At 38.6% G+C, this 23,016-nt stretch overlaps 1 long non-coding RNA gene across 1 annotated transcript; it reads left to right on the top strand.

Annotated features, from left to right (window-relative positions):
* Nucleotides 1-107: 107 nt before the first annotated feature.
* LOC105535591 lies at nt 108-17,980 on the top strand. Its single transcript, XR_001005460.1, has 5 exons — nt 108-317; nt 10,270-10,368; nt 12,843-12,998; nt 17,140-17,177; nt 17,329-17,980. It is a non-coding gene; the product is annotated as an uncharacterized LOC105535591 (long non-coding RNA).
* The last annotated feature ends 5,036 nt before the right edge of the window (nt 17,981-23,016 follow it).

Raw genomic sequence — 23,016 nt, 5'->3', positions numbered from 1 at the left:
TCCTCGGAGTCCGCGCCGCTGCCGCCGCCGCCGCTTCTACCCACTCCTCACTCGAATGGCAACTAATTCGCCCCAGCCGCACCCCGCCCCCGGCACCGCCTCCCAGCGCTCAGGACCCGGCAGCTGCCGCAACGAGCATTTCCATTGGCTTAGGGGCTCCCCACCAGAACTCGAGTGATTGGTTCTGGAATAGGAGTGAGAGAAGGAGTGTCCAATGACAATGGTGTCTCCTACTTTGAAGGTGGGGCGTGAGGGGGTGGCAGCGTGAGGTGGGGGTTGTGCGCGCAGTGGGGAGCGAAAAAGTTGACAGCCTTGAGGTAAGAGCGAGACTAGGAAAGTTGGATTGTGTGTGTCCTGCGCGTGTCCCGACACCCCCAGACACGCAAACGCCGCGCTAGGCAGGTTGCAGGGGCTCCACCCTCCTGGGCCGTCTGTATGACTTGAGACGGGACTCATGAGGCAAACTTTAATTTGCAAGTACACCTGCATCCGGTGGGATGTTTTAGTTAGAACCAGAAAACTGGATCTCTTCCCCTCTAATTTTAGTAAGCTGAGTTTTCGTGACCAGTAGTCTTATTAATCAAAAGAACTTCTGGTGAGCAGGCAAAATGTCTGGAACCTGGATTGAACAAAGTAAAATACTTTTACAGACTAACATTTGTAATTATGCAGTGAAAAGAGATTATCAAATTCTGTGTTCCAAGACAATAACCCTGAATAGCAGGGGTCAACAAGGAATTTTACGTCATTACACCAGCAGCTAGATATATTAATGAAGGGCGCCCCTGCCTTTTCCGAAGCAGATAGCTTCTTGAGAGGAATAAATACCAGATGTAATGTAATAATCCATTCTGGTAAATTTGTTTTTTATTCCGCAATGAAACTGAAAGGGTACAAAAATTTTGGATGACTATCAAAAACCTAAATTTATCCCACAGTAAACCAAGGTTTTAAACCTCAATCAGAAGCAATTAATGTAAGGATCTTCATCGGATAACTTTCATTAATTGTCAAGAGGTTAAAAGAGAAGCGGAATGTCAGATTGGTCTACTCGTGCTGTCTGCCCACACTGACAAACTTCCTCTTATTTCAGGCACTATATGCAGGGGTCACTTTCACGTATAGGAGCCATCCTTCTTTGCTTCCTTGTGTGTTCAGACCAGAAAGCATACCGGGTTCAGTAAAAAAAAAAATTGATGAAACTCAATAAAAATACAAAAATTTCATGCAGTACTTCATAGTTCCTCACTTTACCACATATTAGAATAATAGCTAATGTTTATTCACCATGTGCCAGCCGCTATTCTAAGAACATGTTGTATGTTAATTTATTCAGTCCTCATATAATCCACAAGGTAGATACTATTATTATCCTTACTGTGGTCTCAGTTGTGGCATAAATAAGCTGTCTTGCCTGAGATCACACAGTTAGTATATGGGAAGCTAAAAATTTCAAGACTGGCTCAAGAGTCTGAGGAAGCCCTCTGCTATAGTGCCTGGCAGCTCAAAGCTGTGGGGTACATAATTTGTAGAGTATGTATTTACAGTGGCCCACAAATCTCATCTGTGAGGTAAGTTTCCATCAGTTTAAAGGAAATTCTACAAATGAAGACAGACCACTACTCTTTTTTTGTTCTCCAGAATAACATATTTTAATTATGAATAAAAACTTTATACTCTTCCAAATTTTATATAATTGGCCTACCTCATTAATTTAAAAACTGCATTATATTGTGTGTAAAAAGAATGATAAATGATTTCTTTTCAGTGACTTTTTTAGAATAGCAAGAACAAAAAATCTGACAGATTAAAAATATGTAAAGCTGGCCAGGTGCGGTGACTCATGCCTGTAATCCCAGCACCTTGGGAGGCCAGGGGCAGGGGATCACTTGAGCTCAGGAGTTTGAAACCAGCTTGGGCAACATGGCAAAACCCCACTCTACTGAAAATACAAGAATACTAGCCGGGCGCAGTTAGGGAGGCTGAGGTAGGAGGATCACCTGAGCCCAAAAGGTCAGGAGATCAAAGCTGCAGTGAGTCTTGATCACACCACTGCACTCCAGCTTGGGTGACAGAATGACACCCTGTCTCAAAAAAAAAAAAAAAAAAATTAAGGTTTTTATTTTACATGCAGGTAAATTTCTGAGTTGTTGCTTTGATTACAGCATAGTTGCATTATAGAAATGTCATCTCTAGCTACTCCTAAATATATTTATGGAACGACCTCAACATATTAGGTTACAATAATTCTAAATTTATACTCGGTCACAATCACAATGATCAATTGGATCTAATTTGGATCTAAAACAACATATCTAGTCATATTTTAAGGACTTTGTGTTTCTTCAAATCTACCACAGCTGACTTAGACATCTAAAGCAAATCTAAATAATCCACACAGAGAAACAGAATTAGTATGATCTTAAAACACTATTATCAGTTACTGGTAAGTCATTATGACCAATCTAGAAGTTCAGTCACTTCTCTTTGCTATAGAAACCTTAGTTGTCTCTTAAACCTTTATTCTCATGAAGTAAGTACCGATCTTCATATTTAAGGAATATAGGCTTCAAACAAATCAAAGGTGGCCTAAAATAAATTAAACTCAGTGCCTGCTTTCAAATGTCCATTTGTTGGGTTCTTGATAATACTTTATTCTTATTGAGAATGATAGTAAGCTCCAAGGATATATAGAAGCTTTAGGAAAATGTTCTTAGTAAACTGGAAACCCCCTAGAATGAGATGTGGATTGCTAGGCTAGAAGAGCATTGTTATGCTATTATGCTAGCTATGGGGTAGTTAGGCCTAGTGCCAGTTTTCCATACTGGTTGAATGTAAGTGTAACAATCTCTGAAAATCCTATGTAAGGCTTAAAGTTAACATTGACCTCTTACTATGTTGTCCTGTGTAAAGACAAAATTGAAGGCACAATTTGGTGGCATGAGAAATACTTCGGTTTCAGTAGCCCCATGCCGTGGCTATCTGTGGGACAAGGATCTACCATTAGCTAATCTGAGGTAGAATCCTGTTATATTTACTTCTTAGTGCAAATATGGTAATAGACTACATTTTAGGTTAAATTAAAACTTGGAATCATTGGTTACATATGATTTATATGCAGCCCCATGTGGAGAGATCATAAGACGAAGAAGCCACAGAGCCCACAGAGCTACCAAAACCCTCCACTTCTAGCTCCATCTGGGTTTGCCTGGCTGAGCATCCAAGGCCCATCCAAATCTGAGAGGCAGTCCAGGCTGTCAGTATTTGCAATGAGGTCATGGCTGGGAGAGAACACTAAACAGATCTGCACTGATGTTCATCTTAAGCTGATTAAATTCTCTTGTAGATTGATTCCTAATAGCAACAACCACAAAAAAGCCTTGACTGAATTTTCGTCCCTGGCAGATGCTTAAATTAAACTCCTCACTGCTTGTGACAGCCTACGTGCACCTTCGCACAAGGTGTTCCCTCTGCCTGAAAGGTTCTTGTCCAGATATCCACACGGCTTGCTGACTCATTTCCATCAGGTCTTTACTCAAATGTCACCACCTTCATGATGAGAGCTTTCCTGAACACTTTTTTAAAAATCGTAAGCTCCCCTAGGCTTTTCCTGCTCTTTATCCTACTCTTTTTCCGGAGTACTTATCAGCATCCAAACCATAATATATTATAATTATTTTTTGCTTTGTCTGTCTAGAATAGAACAGCCTTGAAGACTTTTTATCAGTTTTGTAACTGCTGAATCTCCACAACAGTGCTTAGTATATGGTAGATGATCAATAAATATTTGTTTAATGTTGTTAAGAGTGGCAAATTTTAACCAGTGTTTGTCTTATGAACTAAAACTTGTGCTTTTCCTCAGGGAAAAAAAAAATGTAACAGGTGTATCTCTGCTACAAAAGCACAGTTGCAGAGTAGAAAAATATCTGATGTGGTTACTGTAAACCACACAGATATTTGTATTGAAGCTGCCATTCAAAAAGACAGAATACCTTGTATTATGGTTGTTAGACCTACTGGCTCCTGGAGGCTCATCAGAGGTTGAAAATGGAAAATGGGGGCCAGGTGTAGTCCCAACTACTGGCAAGACTGAGGCAGAGGACTGCTTGAGCCCAGTGGTTTGAGGTTACAGTGAGCTATGATCACGCCACTGCACTCCAGCCTGGGTGACAGAGTGGGAACCTATCTCCAAGAAAAAGGAAAATAGAATTGGCAATGGAGAAAAGGCAGTTGAAAAAAAGGATAACTGAAATAAACAAACTGAAGAGGATCACTTAAGGAGTGACATCTGCTGATTGGTATTTAGTTCTAGCTCACTATTAAGAAGAGCTATTCTCAAGAGGCCTATGTAAAGGAACTGAAAATAAATGATAATTAAGTAGGCAAGACTATTATATGTAAATAATGAAAACTTTGTTTCTAAAAGAAGTTCAGAAGAAGCAATAGTAATAGATATTTTATTTTTAACTGGCAAGGTCATCAAGAATAAGTGTACAGTTATTTCTCAAAAATAGAAAACAGTAATGAAAACCCCTGGTTTTTCAGTTTTCATCTCCACAGCAGCTCCAATTGCCAACTATGACGCCAGTGGCACCTCCTATGCATCTTAAGCTGCTGCATAATACTCTCACCATTTAACTAAAATACTATATTGTATAAAGTCAGCACATTCACAGGTAAAACTTGGGGGCCAAAGAACTATAAATATTCTCTTTCCATGCTGTGACATTCTATTTGTTTTAGTCCCAAACAGAGTGTTCATAATACATGAAAGCAATAGTAATCCTATGAAGGGAATATGTTTGATTATCATAATGTTATTTTTTAATGAAAGTTTCAAGTCATTAAAGTATGTCATAAGTGTCTTCCTATGTGGCCAAATCTTATTTTTTGCCACGAGTAAGTGTGTTGAGGGACTGTTGTTAGGGTGCCATCAATTCATCAGCAGTGCTGGACTAGAGAAGTTTCTTTTTCTTATTTTAAACTTTTTGAAACACAATTTTCAGAGTGCCCTACTCAGCATCTTATTGAAAAGGTCCATATTAATATTCCTAATAAGCCTATTTGGTGGCTTAGTAGCAACAATACTAGCATCAAGCCATAGCAACTCCTTATCAGGTTACTTATTGAATGTTTGTGAAGTGTCAGACACTGTTTTACACTCTGTTGGGTTTACCTGTTCTCACACTTTGGTAAATAGGAGTAAAAAGATATGCCGACAAAGCGAAAGCCATATCTACAGATTTGCCTTGCATAAAAAAAACATGTAAATAGAGTATTATGGAAGTGAGGGAAGGGAAAGCTCACTTGAGAAAAGGCTTCAGGAAGAAGAGTATGAAGAAGTCATGTAGGTAGGAATGCATAAAACCAGGCAGAAGATGATTGGACAGTCTGTCTTTGGCTGATGGTTAATGGAAGATAAGTCTTGGCCTGTTGATGACAGGTCATGGAGGCCCTTGGTTGCCAGGTAAGGCTTGCACTTTATTGGATATGCAGTGAAGAGCTGTTGAAGATTCTTGAATGGGTGGAGAGAACATGAGTGGAGCTGTGCTTTATGAAGATTAATTCAAGAAAAGCTTACAACATGAATTAGAGATTGATGTTTGGAAGATGATGTAGAAGGTTTAGAGAATACTCCACATTAGTTTAGGTGACATGAGTTAGGGGAATGACAAAGGACATGGAGAGGGAAATAAGGTGAAAGTCATGTTCCTTCTCAGCTGATGATCATGTGGACTTTGAAAGGAGAACCCCAGACAGTTCTGAAGATTCAAGCTTGGATGCCTGAGAAGACAGTCATGGATTTAACACAAATAGGGCAGCTAAGGGAAGGAGGAGGTTTGGTGAAAAGATAATGAGTTCAGCTATAAATAAAATAACCATAGAATATTCAAATGGAGACAGCTGTTAAATGACAGTGAAATTGAGAAAACAAGAGATATAGATTTGGGGGCTATCCATGTCCATGTGGTAGTTGAAGCCATGATCACAAACGAACTTGGCAAAGGAGAAAAGCATAGAAATAAAAAGAGGGTGAAAAACAGAATTGTGAAAATTTATACATGAGTCATGGAAGGAAAAGTAAAAAAAAAAAAAAAAAAAAACCCGAAAGAAAACAATACTAGAAAAGAAGGCAGGGCAGAAGTACTCCTTAACAAAACGGAGTTCAGAGTCTCAGAAAATAAGTTTGGTAGATACTTCATGGGGCATCTGACAAACTAATATCCCTCTTCTCTGAGAACCAATCCTCCCCCAGCACATAGAGGGTTTGGGCCTGACAGCTATGTATGTACCAAATCCTCTGGCCATGGTTGAGTTCACCTGAGTTCAACAACTGGCTAAAGCTGGGCCAATTAAATTTTCTCCTTTGGGAATTTGAAATGAAGAAATAAAATGTTTTTCTATAAAGACTTGTGCATGGAGTGGCCATTTTCTGTCACGGGAACACAGAAGCAGAGGAAACCTGCCTTCTGAGAGAAAAGAATGAAGTGAGTTACAGAAAGAAGGAGAAATCAGACCAGGTGACCAGAAAGAGGGAGACAGTCTGAGAGGAAGTTCACTTTCCCATGATGATTATTTTGTTTCTTATGCATTTTATTCAATCCTCCAAAACCACCCCAACTGCAGCCCCATTCCTGCTGATACATCTCCACTATAGTCCCACCATCAAATCTATGATTTTTTCAACATTTGGATCCATTTCTTTTTCCTTTCTGTACAGGTAATACATGTTCTCCTTTCCTATCGAAAGCCATCTTCTCCACTTCTGATTTAAATTCTGTCCCTCTTGTCTCTCAGGGACTTCATTTCTGCAGTTATTATCTCCATCTTCTTCATCATCAAATTATTGATTTTTCCCGGTAATGTTTGAACATGCTGTTATGCCAACATTTATTTTAAAAGGCAAAACAAAGATTCTTCTGCCATCCCTTTCCATCTACGGTCCAAATTCTTTGATCTTGTCCCAGCAACACTTCTTGACAGAGATGTCTACATGTTACTTCTGATTTCCTATTTAATCCTATTAATCTACTATTTTCCTATTTAGTCTATTCCAATCTGGCTTCATGCCACTGAAAACTGCTAATCAACATCAACTGCCTCCATACTGCCAGACCCAGTGGATATTTCTGGGACCTCTTCCTATTCCAGCTTTTAGCAGTTTTCCACATAGCTGGTCAGGCTCAGTTCTTTAAAAAAAAATATCTTCTATAGGAGTCTAGGACACTGTACTCACCTGTTCTCTTTCCTACTTCTCTAACCACTACTGCTCAGTGCTCTTCAGGTTCTTCCTCCTCTAGTCCCCTCTAAAAATTGGGCTCTATTCTCTGCTTGCTTCTCTGTAAACTCATCTTCTTGGTAATCTTAGACATTCCCATGGCTTTAAATACTACAAAATGCTGGCAACTCCTAAATGAAACTCTCCAAGATTCATATTTGTATATCTAGTTGTCTGTTTGATATGTCAAGTCCCCATGAATACTTGAAGTGAATGTGTCTAAAATGGAACTAAAATCTTAATTTCCATATTCCTGCTTTCTCTTAACCTCTGAGAAAATTGTCCCCATTTTTTCCCCATTTCAGTAAATGGTTTCACCATCTATCCAATTATTCCAAACAAGAAACCTAGACTATACTTTTGATTTCTCATTTTTCTCTCCACCATCACCCCCTCCAACCCATCAGCTAGTCCTCTCATTTGTTCTTAATAAATAGATGTCTAATCCATCCACTTCTCTCCATCTCTTCTGCTGTTACATTAAGTCAAACTACTGTCATCTCTTACCTAATCTATTGCTGCAGCTACTCAACTTGTCTCCCAGCTTCTACTCTTGCCTTCTTTCATTTAGTTTCTACTTATCAGTCAGGGTAAACTTGGAAATATGTTGAGCCACGTCTCCTGCTTAAAAATGTTCAGTGTCGGCCGGATGCACGGGCTCATGCCTGTAATCCCAACACTTTGGGAGGCCAAGGCAGGTGGATCACGAGATCAAGAGATCAAGACCATCCTGGTCAACATGGTGAAACCCCGTCAATACTAAAAATACAAACATTAGCTGGGCATGGTGGCACGTGCCTGTAGTCTAGCTACTCGGGAGGCTGAGGCAGGAGAATCACTTGAATCAGGGAGGTGGAGGTTGCAGTGAGCCGAGATTGTGCCACTTCCCTCCAGCCTGGCAACAGAGTGAGACTCCGTCTCAAAAAAAAAAAAAAAAGAAAAGAAAAAAGGGTTCAGTGTCTTCCAATAACGTTGCAATGAAATCCAAAGTCCTTAAAATACCTGACTACTTTTGCTCTACTCTCCTCCTCCCCTTTTCAGTTCCAGCCACAATGCCTCCTTTCACTTCCCCTGAAACACTCCTGCCTGGCCTGCATACAGGTGTATCCTCTGCCTAAATCACTTCTTCTACCTCCCTGCTCCTCAATTCCCTTGAAATGCCACGTCTTATAATGTCCTTCCTGAGTCCTCACCCATCACTAATAACCTATAATAATCTATCATTAAGTCAGTTTTTTTCCATCTATTTTGCTCATTAAAAGTTGTCAATAGACATTTGTTTACCTCCTAATGGCAAGTCTTTCCTACTAAAGTCTCTGGAGGTAGCGACCTTGTTTGTCTCTTCTGTTCACTGCTTGATCACTTAACACCTATGGAGTTCCTAGGATATACCACGTGTTCAATAATTACTTGTTATAACTTTACTTGTTGCTGATGGCTTCATCGTTCATTATTCCAGTCCTTGTACAGTCCTACTATACTTTCTCTGGGAGAGTTTCCTATAGTCTTTATTTTATTTTATTTTTTTTGAGATGGAGTCTCGCTCTGTCGCCCAGGCTGGAGTGCAGTGGCCGGATCTCAGCTCACTGGAGTTTCCTATAGTCTTATACTCAGATCCCTTTTGTCATTTCAATAATTTGAGTAGGTTTCTGCTCTTATATCAAATGACCACTAATTGATGCAGCTTTGGAAAGGATAAGGTGGTCAGTAATGTCACATGCTGTTGAATGGGAAAGCAGTTTAAGAGCTAAGCAAAAAGCACTGGATCTCATCACTGATCATCTTCAAGCCAATAGTGTTCATAAAATATGGCCCAATTGAAGCCAGGTTACAACCAAGTTAACAAGATGGGTAAGAAGGTAGATGCATCAATGCAGAATATTCCTTTTAAGAAGTTTAACAGTTAAAATAAGGCATGATATAAAATGGGATCTTGGGGTTCAGCAGAACCAAAGAAAGTACGTGTTAGTTTGGTTTAAAAGAAAAGAGAGGCCAGGCGCGGGGCTCACAACTGTAATCCCAGCACTTTGGGAGGCCAAGGCGGGCAGATAATCTGAGGTTGGGAGTTCAAGACCAGCCTGACCAACATGGAGAAACCCAATCTGTACTAAAAATACAAAATTAGCCAGGCGTGGTGGCGCATGCCTGTAATCCCAGTTACTCGGGAGGCTGAGTCAGGAGAATTGCTTGAACCCAGAAGGCGGAGGTTGCGGTTAGCCAAGATCATGCCATTGCACTCCAGCCTGGGCAACAAGAGTGAAATTTTGTCTCAAAAAAAAAAAAAGAAAAAAAGAAAAGAGAAAAAAATGTCTATGGATATACCCATAAGCCAAAGAAGCCAAAGGAGAAAAAAATCAAGAAGTGTTTGAATGGGGAAGAAGATTAATAGATTTAGTTTCTATTAGCATTAGAGGATTTGATCAAGAGCACAACATTGACAAAAAGGCACAATGTTTCCCCTTCTACTACAGGAAGGAAGGAGGATAAGAGGTCAAAAGTAAGACAAAGTTTTGGATAGAGCAAAGGGAGGTTGAGTGTGGCCACTTCAGAAGGTAGCAAAGTCATCTACAAACCAATTGTCAAGGAGAAGATCAGAATCTCTTGAAAGACTTTTCTGAACCATACCTCCAACCCTTCATTCCATCCCTTACCTCCCTGCCCAAGACTTGCTTTCCACTACCACCATAGCAGACACTCACTGCTACAAAAGGCCATAGTGGCTGATTAAGTGTGCCTTACTTCTTAGATGGTGCTATGGTTTGAATGTTCGTCCTTTCCAAAACTCATGTTGAATTTTTTTTCTTTCTTTCTGCCCCCACCCCCTCATGTTGAAATTTAATTGCCATTGTAATAGTATTAAGAGGTGGCACATTTAAGTGGTGATTAGGTAATAAGGACTCTGCCCTTATGAATGGATTATTGCCATTATCATGGGAGTGGGTTCACCCCTTTTATTCATGCTCTCTCTCTCTCTCTTTTTGCTCTTCCAGCATGTGACACCTTCTGCCATGGGATGATGCCACAAGAAGAACCTCACCAACTGCTGGCACCTTGATAGTGGACTTCACAGCCTCCAGAACTGTGAGCCAGTAAGTTTCTGTTCATTATAAATTACCCAGTGTGTGGTATCATTATAAATTGCCCAGACCGTAGTATTCTGTTACAGCAGCACAAAACAAATTAATACAGGAAGGGTGGAGTAGAAAACAGTACAATCAGTGAAGAGTAAGATAGTCAGAAGCGAATATAGGGTTGAAGAGCTCTGGCATCATGAGGAATATGACAAGGAAACAAAACTGTGTTTTCCAAACATGTGAGACCATCAGGCATATCTGGGTCCCTTGCTAAAAACACAGATTTCAGTCCCCTTTCCCGGAGAGTCTAATTCAGCTAGTCTGCTGATCGGAGGGTTAGGATTGTATAATTTTTAACAAGTTTCTCAGGTGATCTTTATGATCAGGCAAATTTGCAAAACAGTAGATTCGAAATAAATAAAAGTTTACCAAGTATAATTGCAGGACCAAAATATTATCTCCATTTTCAGCCAAATACATAGAAACATTGATACCTGACATCAATTCATGGAAATTACCAAAAGAAAACAGATTTTTAAATTCTACCTGTAGAATTTAAAAAAAAAAAACATCTAAGAGGTCTATTCATTTTACATGATTTGTATCTAATTCTATAGTTCCAAATAATCTACAGTGGTATTTGAAAATATGAGTCTGGGTTATAGATTTTTTTAATTATAGCAAATTTCACTGAGGAAAAGGGAAATGGACCTGACTGGCTAACAGTTATTATTTATAATAATGAGTCAGATATTTTAAAGCCTGTTCTGCTTCTAGTTGCTTAACTCTCAGATTAATAAACTAAACATAGTAAAATCTAAGATTTTTAAATAAAATCTTGAGCACACTAGCAGTACAGCAGCTGAGAATAGATTCGGGTCCTTGAAAAATTTCTTTCCATTTCCTCCTAGAAAAACTGATTTGTATTGATACACAATAGTCGCAGCCCATTGTGGGACTGCTTTCTGGGACCACAGAGCCCCTCTAATTTGTACCAGTTTTTCTCCATTCTAGTTGATCCTGACCATCAGGTATAAATTAGTGCTAAACCAATATTAGCTGATACTTCCCCAGGTGTGGGAAGTGAGGAAACCTGATCACACGAACAAACACAACCCTTCCTGGCTACATTTAAAATAAGATGGCTATTATTATACCGTGCGGGAAAAAGAATTTTTTTGTTGTTGGTTTTTTAATCAATCTTATGCCACCTAAATTTGTATTAACTTGACATGGTGATATCAGTCATCAGTTAGAATCCATTTTTAGTTATAGATTCCCTATCAACCTTCACACTTTTTTCATTCTTTCATGGGGTCTCCTCTTGCCCTTCCAACTTCTTCTCACCCCCAGCCATGCCATGTGCCTTGCCCCACACCCTTTTTCATTTCTAGCACTACTCAAGAGGTTGCGTGGAGGAGCCCAGAGGAGTAGGTTTACATACCTGCTTTAATTGCTCACCTTGGGCGGAGCAGTGTCCTAAATAAACTTTAGTTTTGCCACAGCACCATTACTCAACAAAGTATTTTTACAAGTGTCACTTAATAATACAAAAATAAATAAGGCACTTAAACTTGTTATTGAGGAAAGAAGCTTTAGCTGCCCACTTTCTGTACTCAGGGTCCAATCTCGCTTCACTTGTGCTTAGAAAACTCTTCAGGAGTTTTCTTTAAAGAAAATCAGTTAGAGCATAAGTGCTGTGAGCCAAGTCTAAGTACCTTTACCCTTGAAAGGATTAGTTCCTTTATTAATTATCAATAACAAGGAATTTTGTCATTTTTCTCAATACTTTCCAGTCATAACTATTCATAGTGTAACTATGTACTCAATGGTTTCATAAATATCAAAAACATATATATGTAGTACTTAGCCATAGATGGGAGGAGAAACAAATGTTCAAAATTCCAAGGAAATGATGTGACTCTGCATGATTTTTTCCCTACTTCCTGGGTTTTATAGAAACTTCACAGAACTTTTATATGCACTTTCAGATCTATGACTTTTTTGTATCACGGCAACAATTCTGTGACGTTAGAACATGTATGCTGTCTCCATTTGGCAGATGGGGAAATGGAGGCCCACAACCTTGGCTGGGGTCACAGATAGCACATGAGAGACTACAAGTAGAAGTCAGGTCTTCTGATTCCTTCACTATAAAAATTGGGTGACTTTTTTCCCCAGTGTTTTTTCTTCACTATAAAAATTGCCTCTGTAGCAAGAGCCAGGGATGTAATTGAGAGGCATGGATCTTTTCCACCTTGGTCTTTGAAAGACCTGTGAGCTAATAGTATATGCAAGAGAGGACACTTACTGCCTAAGAGATTGATTACCTACATTCAGGGCAACCCGATGATGCACCCTGATAAGAGAAGGGCCTGTGTAAAGGTCCTAATTTGTTTTAAATATCCAGAGTTCCTGATAGGGAGGCAGGGTGTGGTAATTATATATCTAACGTTTGGCTAATTGTCTCCATATCCTCACCTTCACAGATGTCTTTCAAACATTGATAATTACAGGTTTCAGACCCAAAGCCTACAAATTCATAATCCACACAGATGACATACTAAAATATACTCAAACTTGTAAGTCTGAAGACAATTTCAGCACTATTGGACTTACATTAAGAGAAAACTGCTTAAAAAGAGGTACCCTTTATTTCTATGTCATATCTATACTTTACCACATAGATGTGTCATGGTTTCACCGTGATCTGAGGAAGTGCACATAAATTCATTTGCCTCTAAATGTAATCAAAATTAACAAAACGAGTAACAAAAAAGAAAGAGTGTGTAGATAACCCCATAGGAGTAAAACTGACTCAAATTAATGAAACCAACTTGAAACAATGAAGGAGCTGCTTCTAAGTAAGATAAAGAATCAGAACCAAGAAATAAGTACAGCACAGAAAAGCAGTCATCCTTGTCATGATGGGCTACAAGTACAACCCGAGTTAATTACATCATAAGTTCTTTTTAAAAATTCAAGCCAAGCATTGTGGCTCACACTTGTAATCCCAACAGCTTGGGAGGCTGAGGCAGGAGGGATTGCTTGAGACAAGAAGTTTGAGACCAGCCTGGGCAACATAATAAGACCCCATCTCTAAAAAAAAAATTTTTAAATTTGCCAAGCATAGTGGTGCATGGCTATAGTCCCAGCTATTTGGGAGCCTGAGGCAGAATCATCACTTGAGTCCAGGAGTTTGAGGCTGCAGTGAGCCATGATAGTGCCACTGCACTCCAGCCTGAGTGAGATCCCATGTCTGTAAAAAAAAAAAAAAAAAATTAAAAGAAAAGAAGGAAAGGAAAGGAGAAAGAAAGAGAGAAAGAAAGAAAGAAAAAGAGAGAAAGAAATTAAAATAAGAATCCAGCAAGTTCTTGCTATAGTGGCATCAACATAACAATAAATAAGGTGTACTCTTACACCTTACACCACAATCTCTATCACCACCCAGAGCAATTATAATAAATCCTGCCTAATTTGGGGTCCCACAATTTAGGATGGTCTTACATTTAATAAAGAATTATGGATGTAGACTCTAGAAAAAGTCAAATGATTTAGCTTTATTTAGTTTGCAGAAGAAGTTCAAGGAGGGGTTAGTCATGGCCTTCAGGTATATTTAGTGCCATAGATATTGGTGTTTGGGGATTTTTCATCATAGAAAGAATGTAAGGAAATTAGTTAAAGATTTAAGAGGAACAGGGTAAATAAAAGCATATGTTCAGCATTCACACTGCTATGCACTCTATGTATACTATCTCATGGAATCTTCACAGATACCCTGCAAGACTGATAGAAACCAAGAATGAGGAGGTAGAAAAGTCAAGGTTAAAGTCAAAGGTCAAAGTCCTTTACCTTGTATTTGGTCTTAGGGTCTGTTTACTTCCAGAGTCTGTGCTACAGGACCAACTCACTGTAATGCTACATTGGGCAGTGTTATGAAACTTTCTGCTATCATTAAATTCAAGAATAGTTTCTAGAGACATATATCTAGGATAGTGATACAGTCCTGTCTGAAAATAGAAAAATGGACTATATTCCTCTGAGGCCACCTTCAGCCCTGCAATTTTAGATTAAAATTCAGATCAATAGAGCTTTAGTCCAAGGCTTTTACTGGGCACATTTTTTTAATCATTAAAGATCTGAGGCCTATAGCATGAGTAAGACTTTAGCTATTTATATTTAAAGTTTCCTCCGCCTACTTAAATATCCAACATTAAGAAATTAGTCTAATAAATTAGAGTATATCCATATAATGAAATTTTGTGTTATTGTTAGAATTATGTGGAAGAAATTTTAATGACATAAGAAAATGTCGATGACATATTATCAAGTGAATTTAAAAAACCAGAAAAACCAAACTCAACTGTAAAGTATGTTTCTAATTGAATTTAAATATATATTTACATATGCATATATAAAAACAACTGAGAGAACATATGCCAAAACATTAATAGTAGTTCCCTGTGGTTAATGGGATAAAGGATGACTTTTATTTTCATCTCTGGGCTTCTTTACATTTTTCTAAACTGAACATGTCCTACATATATTATTAGAAAGAATGCTTTGCACATACCACACACACACGTAAAATGATTTTCTGCAAAGGTTTTAAAATTTAGAATAGAATAACATTGTATTAGGAATGGAATTTTGTATAGGGTGAGGAAGAATTTATTAAATAGCATAGAGCCCATTGTTAGCAGCAAACTGTCACTCTGTCCAACACTGAAAATAAAATCAGCTTTTCATATAATTTCTTTCTTTTTTTTGAGATAGGGTCTCACTCTGTTGCCCAGGCTGGAGTACAGTGTCACAATCATGGCTCATTGCAACCTCTATCTCCCAGGCTCACGTGACCTCTCACCTCAGCCACCTGAGTAGCTGGGACAACAGGCATGCACGACAACACCTGGCAAATTTTGTATTTTTTGTAGAGATGGGGTTTTGCCATGTTGCCCAAGCTGGCCTTGAACTCCTGACCTCAAGCAATCCGCCTGCCTAAACCTCCGAAAGTGCTGGGATTACAGGTGTGAGCCACTGCATCTGGCCATAATTTCTTATTATGCTAAACTATCATATATAACTATCAGAATTCTTTTAGCCCTTGCCTAAAGCCCTCTACTCAGAAGGCACACAGAAGACACACAGCTAAGCACATGATACTATGTGTATAAAATGAAGACAATAATCATACCTAGCCCATGAGGTTCTTACAGCTTAAGATGTAAATAAAATCATACTTCTAAAGCTAGGCCTAGCTCAGTGCCTAGAATATAGTAAGCACTCAATAAATGTTATCTTGTTAGTTATGTTCTTATTGTTAGCTAAAGAACAGAAAAATTCTGCAAAAAAATGGTTGTCGATCTAAGAATTTCCTATCAGCCACCTGGCACACATACTTAGTTTTAAAATAGTCTTGCAGTTAATGTAGATGGCATCTAAAGGAAACTTTGACACATCATAATTATATAGCTCATTTCATTCTCCATACTTATCAAGGTTTTAATGAGTAATAAAAACAGGAAATGAAGTCATAATATAATTCAATTTTTAAAATCATTTTTTCTGTTTATATTACCAAAAATGTTTGCAATATCAATAAAATGTTAGAACTTTGTAATTACAATGTTATTTGAATTTTTATTTTAATGTAATTATTTATTATATTTGTTTCTCTGGAGATAATTTTTAGTTTTATTTGTGATTAAAAGCAGCTTTGAATTTAGCTATGTCCTTTACTATAATACAAAGAAAAAGCACATCTAAGTTCTTTGCAAATATCATTGTCCATTTGGGCACACACACACACCACAGACTTGTCTCAATATATTTTATTTTCTATTTTTTTGAGACAGTCTCACTCTGTCACCTAGGCTGAAATGCATTGGCATGATCTTTGCTCTCTGCCATTTCTGCCTCCCAGGCTCAGGTGATCCTCCCATCTCAGCCTCCCTAGTAGCTGGGACCACAGATGCACACCACCACACTTGGCTAATTTTTTGTATTTTTGGTAGAGATGGGGTTTTACTATGTTGCCCAGGCTGGTCTCAAACTCCTTAGCTCAAGTGATCTGTCTGCCTCAGCCTTCCAAAGTGTTGGGATTACAGTCATGAGCCACAGCACCTTACCTCAATATTGTTCTGGGTTATGTCAAGCCTTGCCCAGCTACTCAGAAGGCTGAGACAGGAGAATCTCTTAAATTCAGGAGGCAGAGGTTGCAGTGAGCCAGGATCGCACCATTGCACTTCAGCTTGGGCGACGAGCAAAACTCCATCTCGAAAAAAAAAAAAAGGTGTGTGGCATCTCCCCACTATATCTCTCTTCCTTCTGCTCTGGCCATGTGAAGTGCTTGTTTGCCCTTTGCTTTCTGCCATGACTGTAAGTTTCCTGAGGCCTCTCCAAAAGTTGAGCAGATGCCAGCATCATGCTCCGTATAGCCTGTGAAACTGTGAGCCAATTAAACCTCTTTTCTTTATAAATTACCCAGTCTTCGGTTCTTTATAGCAATGCAAGAATGGACTAATACACTCATCTAGCTTGTTTTCCAGCTAACAGGTTTATTTTTGGCCCAAGGAAGCAGGACACTGGGGAAGACGGGGAGGTGCTCAGAGGTGGCTCAATAAACCATAATCATTTAGGACACAGCTGGATAAACTGATTCCACCAATGATGATAGGGTCCCATACTTTCTTGCACAGGCTCAGTGTGATTCTTTAACTTAATCAAAATTTCACATTTTAAACATTTATTTTATGTTTCTTTCTGTTTCTATCACATGCTTTACAGATAATCCATTTTAAAGCAAGAAAGCAAGATAATTCAAGGTAAAAATTCAAAGGGGAAAGGATGGGAGTCTATGAAAGTTTGTTCCCTTACCTTCTCCCACTTACAGCTAATTTATATTTGATGAAGTAGTGGTTGTATGTATATGTTACTCTTGTGGATAAACAGGGGATATCTATCTCTCTTCCCTAGGGAAAAATGTATGACTGCAAATTTGGAAACTAGACAGGATCTGCCAATACAGGGCAGAATGTTAAAAAGAGGATGAATTTTGATTTCAGAAAATTTAGAAGAAAATGGATTTCTCAGGCAACTGAAAGAACATATTTGGATCTGTTAAGACTAAGGGAGGCTTCAAGAGAACAGGACTTTGTGTTGGACAGACTATCTGTGACAGGGAAAAAACCCCTTCTCAATGATTAGGGACGAATCAGTTAACTGGCTTGAGTTTCACATTCTTCATCTGTAAAATCTGGTGATTAGACTGGCCCAGCAAAAGATATAATACACATAAATTGGAATGAATCTGCATTTTCCAAGCCTGATGAATTTATTAAAACTGAATTAAGTCACTAACTGGCAGCCTGAAGATGCAAGGAAAGAACTGAGTCATGCTTCTTAAGGTAAAAGGGCAGTCTAACTGAGAATTTTGTTATCTCTGAGGACAAATTACAAGGAGATAAAGACACTCAAGATCACATGGAAGGCTTCTGCTCCCACTTAGAGACTGCAATGTAAGGTATGGAAACAGAATATTCTCTATAGAAACATAAATGTTAAAATATGAACATTTTTGTTCTTATTTCAATCCAAAAATAAATAAATGAATTAAATGTCAAAGATAGCCATTCTAATTTGGAACTTCTCTGTTCATAACCTATTATGTAGTGGGTACTAAAAATCTGTTCATGGTATATGACTGAATACTGTCTATGAAATGTGTAGGTGTTAAATAAATGCCATGGTTTATTTATTATAAGAAACTTTTTACATTTAACATCTCTGAAATGTGGATAAAATTTTATTTTATTTTATTTTATTTATTTTTGAGATGGAGTTTCACACTTGTTACCCAGGCTAGAGTGCAATGGCACAATCTCGGCTCATTGCAACCTCCACCTCCCCGATTCAAGCGATTCTCCTGCCTCAGCCTCTCCAGTAGCTGGGATTACAGGCCCCTGCCACCACGCCCACCTAATTTTTGTATTTTTAGTAGAGACAGGGTTTTACCATGTCGGCCAGGCTGGTCTCGAACTCCTGACCTTAGGTGATCCACCCACCTCGGCCTCCCAAAGTGCTGGGATTACAGGTGTGAGCCATTGCACCCGGCCCTGAAATTTGGATAAAATTTTAAATGAATGGCTTGTTGTTGTTTAATTGGCAGCATCGTTTTTCTTGGCACCACTTAAAGCTTAAAGTTCCTCCTGACAATGCTTTTCCTTTTTGCTCACAAGACCAGACATTCTCGTGAATGTTTCTTTAGCATTTTCCAGCTTATCCTAAGATAATTCACAAATATTAAAACATCTATGATGTCCCTATTGAAGACAGTTCATCCAATACCTCATGATTTGATTAAATACTTCATCAAACCTAAGATACCATCATAAATTGTGCCATTATTTTAAGTGGTGCCAAGAAAAAAATCCCTTTGTATTGTGCTAGAATTCAATGATACACTGCAACCCCTGGAAAAGATTCATTTACCTTAATAATGTCCATAATAACAGATACAATACGTTTTCCAGGCATTATATTTATCCATGGTTTGACTATAAAAGGTCTTGTACTTTTAAAAGATCTATAACCTCATAAGATTCATGTAAAGTAAATGTATTTTTTAAAACATAACTAAAGCATTTTTGTCACCCTATTTATAGCAGCCCAAAACAGCATCAGTTCTTCAATAAGGTCTTCAGAGAGCTTAAGTTAAAGGAACAAAGTAGTCAATTAGTTAGTACTATGGCAGATTTAAACCCAAAACTTATTGTTTTAAAAAGATGAATATATATGCACACACACATATCATATACAGGTATGTAGATAAGGCTTGGAAGGGTGTGTCACAAGTTGTTATTTTGGAATGGAAAGTATCTGAGTTTGTTTTTTCCTCATCTGTGTTTCTAAATTTTGCCATAGTAAGCATGTATTGCATTTGCAGTAATTTTAAAAAGCAATAAGTATGATAGCATTTCCCCTTCCCCCCTTTTTTTTCACAGTTAAACAGTGGGTATTGTAAAGTACAGCTGGCATAGTTAAGGATGTATCTTCAAAGATGCATTGGCTTAATTTTTTTCCTACAAAGTTACAGGCACCATCCAGTCCAGCCACAAAGCCCAATTTAGAGTTAGCCCTACATGAGACAGTGGGGGCCCACAAGCTAATGTAGAAGAAATAATCTTCCCTCCCTATTGATAGACATGGTGACTTCTACACATTTCTATGTGTTGACAATATATGCATACACTTGCAATTTGCCTTCTCTGGCCAGGCCACAGAAGAGGGCAATTCACTTAAATGCATAATTTTCTTTTTCTTCTTTGTTTTGCATACAAATATATGTTACAGTTTTATTTACAATACCCCAGAACTGGAAAGAAGCCAAATGTCCATCAACATGTGAATGTATAAACAAATTGTATACTATCCACACAATAAAATACTACTCAGCAATAAAAAGGAATGGACTACTGGTACAGGTAACAACAAAATGCATAATTTTCTTGACCTGGGTTTTTTTCAGAATGCTGGAGCTGAAGAGTCATTTATTTATTTGATGTCACTTTAGTTTGTTAAAGGATAAAACCCTTTTAGTACAGGCTTTTCTCCTACCATAACCACATTTATGCCAAATTTAAAATATTGGTAAGCCTCTTTGAAAATCAGTTGTAGAATAAATAAAATGTCTTTTGTTTAGCTATTAACACGATTTTAGGATGCTGTGCCTTCTTTACCACCATGTATTTGTAGAAAATTATATTTCTGCTTTTTATATTATTCATAAATAAAAGTCAGTATTTTTCAGTTCTTTGCTTCTTCAAATCATATTATTAACATTTATTGAAATACAGCTTTCTTCTTTCATCTTAGGTGTATAATCTCATCAGCTTTGCAGGAAAAACAGATACCCTTAGGGTCTGAATTGGCATTTGAATAGATAAGCTCACTTTTAGTCCATGCCTAATAATATTACATTATTGTTTAGGAAGAGATAGCAAGCTATGTCATATAAATTTTTATATACTCTTTCTGTCATCGAATAACAACTGAATTATCCTACTGTTAATAGGATTCATATAAAACTGTGGATGATGTCTAGCTACTCTATTTTTGCCAAAAGGAGAACACAGATAAACATTATGCCATGGCCATCATTTCAGTGACTTTAGGAACTTATATGCAGTTAGTGCCTCTTCACATACTGCTCACAAAGCATGTTCTCCAGTGATTTCAGAGAGATGACAAGAGGGACTCCAAAGGAGAATTTACTGAATGTTTGTGAAATTTGGGGCAATAGAGCCTCTCTAAGTCTCAGTATCCTCCCTGGTGAAAGAAAGATGATAATTCCTTCCTCACAGGATGGTTGTGACTACTAAATGGGATGATGCAGTTAGACAAAAACAGTTTGTGAAGCACTATGTTGGTATTATTATTATTGCATAAATATGAACAATGAGCACAGTAGGCCAGACCTTATTAAAGTCAGTACTTTAGATGGTGTACAAACACACAGAGTAGCCAGGGAGTAGGCTCTGGAGAGGGGTACAGACGGGACAGGCTGAACACTATTGACCCTGGAATTACAAAACCCACTGCCAGAATATCCTGGTTTGCAGTACCAATCATGTTCATTCAAGGTAAAGGGCACACTCTGCCTCTCTCATAACAAAGGAATTCCTCCTCTGACAAAGATGCTGATGTCACACAATTTAGTATCAGTAAACATGGGCGTATTAATGGAAAGGAGGAGGTTAGCATTCTCTTGAGGGAGTTCAAGGAAGCTTTTCCAACTGGGAATTGAGGTTGGTGGGGAAATATGACTTAAACAGCTAATGGGCATTAACTAAATACACCACAACAAAGGCTGGCCAGATAAAATATAGATGAACTATCCCTGTCTCCACATGCACACCTAACACCTGTTAACATAGCAATTGTGCACCCCAAGTAAGAGAGTTAAAGATAACTGATTAGATGATTCCATTGTCCTCAGTAGGAAGATACCTGGTAGCTGAAAAGCTCCGGTCTATTTTCTGTTAGCAGAGATTCTACTACCATCATCTTCTTGTTTTGCAGCAACGGAGACAAAGGGGATTTTCCTGAGCAGCGTCAGTAACAAAGAAATGAGGCAAATTATTAAGAAACTGATGGGCATTCATTGAAGAGCAACAAATATGATTTATAAGTCTGAAGGGACTGCCTTCAGAGGGAAGACGAAAGAGACATGTCTCCCAGCATTACCACGTGGCTCTAACGGGACTGGCTCATCCGTCACAAGTACTTGAAGGGTGTAAATAGCGGGCACAGAGACAAATTATTTAGTGTCCAAGGGGACAGCAGGAGGAGTGATGGAAATGAAAGTCAAAACAAAGATGATTTAGGCAGCTGAACGAATCACATGCCCTAATGGAGGGATCTATTATAGGCTGTACGGCATCATCCCTTGGGAAGGGTGGAAACCCCATCACTTGCGCCATTTACAATTGGAAAAGGCATTAAAAAGTAGATCGGCATGTCGGAGAGGGAAAAAACACCACAGGTCCTCAGAGAATCAGTGGGATGACTTAATAGGTCTTCTCCATCTCAAATTACTGTGATGTAGTTTGTATGCTTGGGGACCTGAGGTGCTAGAATAATTTTTCCATCATTTGGGCTTCTTTACTATTACTACAAGTCCTCGTTGAAGAAATGATAACGGGTCATGGAATGCAGTTTCTGCATTGTAAGTGGAAGCCCACAGTGTACTGATGCTTTAGCATGAAGGCAGAACTGACTACGATAAGTTTCGCATTGTGACGTCAGTGTAAGTAAATACAAACATAATACCAATGAAGTCCCAAAACAACATACATATATTGATTGAGACCAAAGGCAGAGGGAAAGAACCTTTGTCACAGATGGTGGCTGACTAAATGAAAATTCAAGTCGTTTATTCTCTCATCTAGAAAAATACATATCTAAATACTTAAAGTCTATCTTTACAAAAAAAGAAAAATAAATGGCCTTAAAACTATCAAGAAACATTTACTGTGTAGGAACTTTAGGACCCATATTTTGAATGTGTGCTGTATTTCTGTCCACAGCTGCAGTTGTAATTAGCAACTGACACATTCTGAAACCCATGGTGGCCCAGAAGAGCACATATGTGCACAGGCTGTGCCAACCTGGGGCAATAACTGCAACTGAAAGGAACGGGCACAGCTTGGTCAGATGGAAACTGGGGCAGGCAGAGAAGGGCTGGTGTTACTGTGATTACTAGAAGGAGCACAGCTGTGACCATCTCAACCCTTCTCAGCCAGAGGATGACACGGAAGCAGGGGACAAAAATGGCAAGAGGGTGACAGGAGGGAGAGGCAGCGAAAAAGAAAGCAAAAGAATCCAGAGAGGGAAACCCACAGATGCAAGCTCTTCGCAGGTGGAGGATATCACAGATCCTGATAAAAATATTGTATGTGGTTGAGCACAAGTGAAACTTGGCGTTCTAGAAGACTGAAGTTTGCAACAAACAAATTCAGAGTTTGACCTACACCTGACAGATATAGGTCAACCCTCATCCTGCTGCTCTCAGCAGCTGTAGCCAATAGGAGACAGTGCTGCCCAGCATGCCGGTTTAAGCTGCTGCTAATAGAGGGAAATCAACCTAACCCCATATTTCCTGCT

Source organism: Mandrillus leucophaeus, unplaced genomic scaffold (genome assembly GCF_000951045.1).
Source record: "Mandrillus leucophaeus isolate KB7577 unplaced genomic scaffold, Mleu.le_1.0 Scaffold148, whole genome shotgun sequence".
Classification (NCBI taxonomy): domain Eukaryota; kingdom Metazoa; phylum Chordata; class Mammalia; order Primates; family Cercopithecidae; genus Mandrillus; species Mandrillus leucophaeus.
Note: the sequence above shows the minus strand (reverse complement) of the source record. Positions and strands in the feature narration are given on the sequence as shown.